We start from the raw sequence: 6,458 nt of genomic DNA, 5'->3' as shown, positions 1-6,458 counted from the left end.
TGCCCGGGTGCTCGTGGAAGGGCCTGTCTACCAGGGAGGTGCAGTGGCTGCCCTTGGCTGGAGCGACGGGGCAGGCTGAACCCGCCACCTGCATCTCCGTCCTCAGGGTCACGGCCACACTGCCGTGTGCTCCCTGCAGCTCTGGGTGCCGGGTCTCCTGTCGGCTGAGCAAGGAGCTCCAAGTTGGGGACGTTGCCTTCCAGAGAGTCCCTAAGCTGCCTTGGGGTACGGGGTCTCCCCACAGGAGATGGGCGACTTCTGCCCTGTGGTGCCTTCCCTTGTCAGCGTCTCTGCCCTCCCACGGGGCTGACCTGGCTCGGGTCACAGGATGTCGGGACCGGGGTGGCAGCCCTAAGCGTCTAGTTGGAGGGTCACCCGTGCGGCAGGGGCCAGGGCGGGCCGGGTACACTCCCCTTCCATCAGGTGGGAAGGCATGTGGCTGTTTTAAAAGTCATTTGTGAAATGGGACATTCCTTTAGAAAGTGACGAGGTGAGGAGTATACGGCACTAAGGCATGGCGTCTGCCAGGCACTCCCACGGGAAGGTTCTCTGCTCGAGTCCGGAGACCTCTGCACACAGCAGGCGCCTGCCCCGTAGGCCGAGGCTGGCTGACAGGCCAGGCCATGGCATCGGGAACCTGGGGGGGTACTTGGTCTCTCACTGTTGGTCACTGGCTCTCTCATAGAAGAAATGGGGGAAGTTAGCAGGAGCTCTGAGTACCCCGTGAGCGACAGGACTCCCAGCTCTCGGGAGGAGGCAGGGTGCAGTGAGTGGGGGGCGAGGCCTGTGGTGTGCCTCGGCCCATCCTCCCACCCGGGCTGAGCCCAGCCGACCAGTCCAGCCGGCCCTGGGGCAGGACTGCCCGCACCTGCCCTAGCCACTCACCCTCCTCCCTCGCACTAGTCCCCAGTCTAGCAGTCACCACCTTTGAGTGGGTCTCCTAAAATGCTCTTCCTCGGGGACCGACAGGTGGCACTGAGGTTACGGTGGCAACTGTGGCCCACATGGCTGACTGTGCAGCCGACTCCTGGCAGCAGCGGCTTGAAACACCCTGTGTGTGCCTGTGGGCGTGCCCATGGTCCCAGAGGAGAATGCAGAGCTGTGGTGTGGCCCCCGGGTGATTTGTCCCTCCCTCCTGGTGAGCATGCGTCTAATGGCACTTCAACAGCAAAACCAGCCGCGCTGCCCTTTGTAACCCTGTGGCCTCTCCTGAGCGTGCCCCTGCCCATGCGCCCCTGGACTAGGGTTGGAGGGGCCGTGAGCCTTAGAGGCCGGTCGCTGGCGTCTCAGGCTCCCCAGGTTCCTCAGTCACTCAGAAGGTGGGGGCTGGCCCAGGGCAGCGGGGGCTGTTTTAAGCCAGCACGCCTAGTGGGGTACGCATGGTGTGGGGTGCAGGTGGCTCGTCAGTGTGATTCTGAACCCACTGCCCAGAGCCGGACCACCCAGAGTTAGGCTGGGTGCCACAGGCTCGGGGCCCAGGCAGTGGGGGTGTGGGAGCTGGGTCTCCGGCCGTCCTGACCAAGTGGCTGCAAGCATCCAGGTCCCCGCAGGCCCTCAGGATGGGCCACCCACGTCCACCAGAAGACTCAGAACTCAGCCCGGAGCTGTGCCCAGCCCTGTGGTGTTGTCAGCTCCGCAGGTTCGCGGTCAGGGCCAGGATGAGATGCCCGACGAAGCCTCGGTGTCCGACACGTGTGGTCGACACACCACCCTCCACCACACGGGTGGGTGCCCACCGCCGAGGGCGTGGAGCCACGACTACTGGGGTTCCGTTACGTAGGCATGGCCGGTCACCATGCTGGTTGCGTGACTGCTCAGTCTCCAGCCCCCATCACCTCCTGTCACACGTGGCCAGCCTCCTGTCCGGACTGTCCAGGGCCACCCTGAGTCCCTCCTTGTTGGCTGTCCACCTGTCAGGGGTGACAGTGCTGTCGGGGGAGCTGGGGGCTGTAGCGGCTCCCCGGGGATCCAGGACGTGGGCTGGCAGGGCCTGTTAGAACACCTCTATCCCCCCAGTCCCCCGTGGCCAGCCTAGACCGTCACAGAGGTGCCCAGCAGGCAGACCTTGGCCTCCTAAGTGAGAACCCTGCAGAGCGCCCCCCACTGGCCTGGCATGCTGCCCGCCTGCCCCGTCCTGTGTCCTGTGAGGGAGTCAGGTGGCAGTGGGGGTCACAGGGTAGTGTGAGGTTCTTCCACAACTTCCCACGTGCCGTGAAGGCTCAGCTGGCGGCGTGTGCTCCGAGCAGCCTGCTCCTGCCAGCCCACATCTGTGCACCTGTCCCTGGGTGTCCCCCAACCTGGTGGTGTCTGCACTCTCCAGGCCCCTGCACCCCACACCCCTTCCTCGGGCCCCAAGGACCGGCCCCACCTTCACATCCTTGCTCCCAGCTCACTGGGAACCCTTCCGAGGAGGGGTGCAGGGTGTTTGGGGGGTACTAGTGTTTGGGGGGACCAGCAAGGAGGCTGCCACGGGGCCTCACCTGGCTCAGGGTAGACCTGGGAGGAGTGGACAGTGCTCTGCAGCTTAGAAGCAGAGTGGGCAGGCTGAGGGCAGGTAAGGAGGGTCAAGGATTCCATGGGCCGACTGGGGCACGGGGGCAGGTGAGGGAGGGTGAGGTGCTTTCTGCCCCCCAGCCTTGCTGAGGAGCGTCCCTGCCTGGCACGCCCACGGCCCCAGGAGCACACCTGCACCCTGGGGCCAGCAGGTATGTTCGTCCCCCATGTTACTCACCCAGGTGGTGAGCCTCCTGTAGGAGGGCCCCAGGTCTTGCACCTTCGGGTCTCCTGCCCTGGGCCCAGCGCCTGTGTGCAAACCCTCAGAGAGTGACAGCCGAGCAGCGGGGCAGTCCCAACACAGAGAGCCACAGGCCCGGGAGCCAGGTAGGCTGGAGGCCAGCCTTTGGCTTTGTGCCCGTGTGCTGTGACCGTGGGTCCCGGGCACCGGAGCACCTGTGTGAGTGGACCCCAGGGCGGAGTGAGGTCAGTCTGTGGGGCTGAAAACACGGCACCGCTTCTGGGAGGCCTCCTAAGATGAGAGCCGTGCACCACAAGATCGGCTTGTCCCGGTTACGTGGAATGGGCCATGTGGCCGTGGTCTCTCCTGGGCTGCTCGTTCTGCACGCACAGACGCGCTGGCCCTGTGCAGTGGCCCGCCCAGTCCATCTGCCCATTTGGGGCGTTTCGTATAGAGAGAGGTCCTCTGGTCTTGGGGAACCTGCTTACCCCTCGGCGTAAGGTCTCAGGGCCCGGCCACGCCGTGCAGCGGATCAGCAGTTGGTTCGTTTTTGCTGCCAGGTGTCGCACGCGGCACATCGTCCACAGCGGTGGCGTTTCCGGCGCCTGCGAGTGAGTCGTCCGTGGAGCGTCAGCGTGCGCGTGTTGTGGCGTGGGCTTTGCTCTCGGCACGGGCCTGCAGGGGCCTGCGTGGGCTGTCCGATGGCGGTGTTGCACCCACACCTGTCAGCGCCCAGAGCGACAGCCCACCTGTGTTTGGCCGGTGCCTGGTGCCGTGGAACACCCAGCCGTTGGGGCCATGTGTGCTTATCTGAAGGGTCAGCTGTTCGAGCCCCCGCTGTTTGTACCCTGGCTGTGTCGCGGCCTGTCGGGGGCTTCACATGTCAGGTTGCACTTGGCAAGTACCCTCTTCCTGCGGGCTGTCCTCACGGCATTGCTGTACCCTGGGAGGTTCACGTGGAAGAGTCGCCCAGCCTGTCCAATCCCAGGGCACGGAGGCTTCCTCTTCCACGTTCTTCTAGAACCCAGGAATGCGTCTTCAGGCCATTTCTGTGTGTGAAGTGCGCATCCCACTTGGCCTGTCGGGGGCCTGTCCACACCATTTGTTGAAAAGGCTGCTTTACTCCCAAGCTGTTTTAGTAAATTGACATTTTTTAAATCAAAGGACACTGGTTTTTTTTTTTCAATAATTTTAAAATTTATTATTATTATTATTAAGTTTAACCAGAGAGAGACAGAATGAGAAAGAAAGCCACCAGATCTGGACTTGAACTAGGGTCTACCATGTGCACGAGGGAGTCCAACACCTTAAACTGCCACCTGCCCCAAGTACTAGTTTTATCACAGAATGAAGTGGACTGCATTTTCTGAGTTTGCCACCAGATGGCGGCATCCCCGTTCTGTCGCTCTCCGGCTCTGCTCCCGAGGACCCTGGCCTTGGGGACAGGTCTGCGGAGTATCCAGTCTGGTACCCGGCCTCCCGCTTTCCTCTCTGGCTCTGACCCGACTGCACTGTCCTCCGGGGGGAGGTCGTCAAGTGCCCTGTGGTCGTTATAGAAAGTGCCAAGGAAAACCTGCTGCCCTCCAGGGTCACAAAGCCCACAGGGACCTGCCAGCCGCTCCGATGGCCACGCACTCGGCATCTTGGCTTTGCCAATTCGGCTCTGGCTCGATGGGACGAAGGCTACTCTCATGTGCTGGCCTCGCAGGCTGACCGCCAGCGTGTGCCATGGGCTACGTGAGACCATGTAGAAGCTTTACTCACTGAGCAGTGCAGGGACAGCCCAAGGAGGGAAGCCTCTGTCTCGAAGGTGTCGGGACCTCAGAAAGTTCACAGGAAGAGACAAAGTACGAGTTTGTTTGTGCAATGAGACAGGAACCCACGCACGGATTCCCAGCGTGTTTCTCCAGGGAGACCCAGCACGGAGCCTTCTTCCATCCCTCCGCTGCTCCCCTCTGGGCTAGGCCACACCTGTCCTCCCCACGATCCTCTCGCCCTGAGAGCCCCCCTCAGGTGAGGTTCAGGAGCGCTCCGCACAGCCCTGCACTCCCCTCCCCTGCTGCTGTGGACCTCCGAATCCCACCTCAGAGCTGCCTGAGCTGGGGAGCAGGCAGGAAGGAGCAGCGGGTGCAGCCTGGCCGTGCAGGGCGCTGTCCCAGTCCCACCCCCAGGAGACCACCCGGCCCGCTCAGGGGCAAGCAGAGTCTGCTAGGTCCCTGCAGATGTGAGCAGTGGGGTCAGGCAGGGAGGGGTCGAGATGCCAGCTCGTACCTCACCCCTTCCGGCTCTCCACTTCTCCCCCTCCATCTCCTCTCCGGGGCCAGGTCTCTGGGCTGCTCCAGGTAACAATGTAGCTCCCAGCTGCTTTCTCAAGCCCACAGCCGTGTGCACAGTGCCTCCCGCGGCTGGTTCTCGGTCATGTGACCACGCCTCCCGTTCCTGAGCGTTGGAGGGGAGCTTTCTCCTGGGAGGCAGGGGTCCTGGCGTTCTGTCCCCTTGGGGAGAGAGAATGCATGTGTACACACACAAGTCACAGACAAAGGGAGACAGAGAAAGCGATGCATCCTCTCTCGCTATAGGCCCCTCCCCAGCCTCCAGGACCCTGGTACTTGCCTGCCTGCCAGGCATATTTTCAGGCCCCATTGGGGATCTGGCCTGCACTTGCCGTGTGGTTCCCAGCCTCATGGCACTGCGTTCTGGCTGCCCACAGTGGCCAGGCCTCCGCTCCCTCCTAATCGGCGTGGTCAGGCCTGGGCTCACCAACTGCTGGGGGGTCAGGGAAGAGCAGACAAGAGCACAGAGCGGAGAGGGCATGCTGTCTCCGGCCCCGCCACCTTGAGTCTCTCTCTCTCTCTCTCTCTCTCTCTCTCACACACACACACACACACACGCATGCACACACCAGGGCCTTCTCCAGGCTGGGCCTGAAAGGCTGCCAGCTCAACCTGGCTGGGCCTGGCTTTTTTCCTGTCTAGAAAGTACAGGATTTTCCAGAAGTTTCCCTGAGCTTTTTCTTGGAGTTGTAATCAAATTTCTGCCCATCCTCTCTGGCCTATGGAAGAAAAGCCAACGAGAGAAAGCGGGGTGTCTCAGAGGGCCCGTGGCCGGCCCGCCGCGCCCTCCCTGTGCCGTCTGCTCTGGAGCCCTCAGGGTGTTCTCGGTGCAGCCTCTGAGGCATGCTGGCCTTGTGGTCCCGGAAACAGCCAGGCGGGGACCGTGCCAGCCACCCTCGTCCTCACCCCCGTCCCCCAGCCCTGTCACTGGCTCCTGGGGGAGAGGCACCTGCTGTGGGCCAGCCCATCTCAGCCGGCCTGGGTGCCAGGCTCAGGGAGGGCCCGGGACGCGAGCCAGGACCTCTCCCACGTGAGTCACTGCCTCTGCACCACCCAGCTCTCCTGCCCACCTCACGGGGAGCCTGGTGAAGCCCGTGGTTTCCTGAGGGCACGTCTGCTCACCCCAAGCCAGCTTTGAGGGGGCACGCTGACTGGAGCGCTCCCCTGGGCCGGCGGGGAGGCCTCCACGACCACAGTCCCAAGAAACCATCGCAGTCCCAGCGCAGGGTCTGACCGTGCAGGTACACGTGGGGCAGTGACAGCCACGGCCACCTGCCCAGAGCCAGAGCCCACATCTCTGAGGGGTGGCTCAGTGCTCAGGCCACCGCCAAAGCCCGTCCTGGGGCGAGGCCTCCAGAGGGCCACGCTGGGCCTCACCCGCTGCCTGCATG

Source organism: Tupaia chinensis, unplaced genomic scaffold (genome assembly GCF_000334495.1).
Source record: "Tupaia chinensis unplaced genomic scaffold, TupChi_1.0 Scaffold000037_4, whole genome shotgun sequence".
In the NCBI taxonomy this organism is placed as follows: domain Eukaryota; kingdom Metazoa; phylum Chordata; class Mammalia; order Scandentia; family Tupaiidae; genus Tupaia; species Tupaia belangeri.
The sequence above is the reverse complement of the archived record's forward strand: the minus strand, read 5'-3'. Positions refer to the sequence as shown.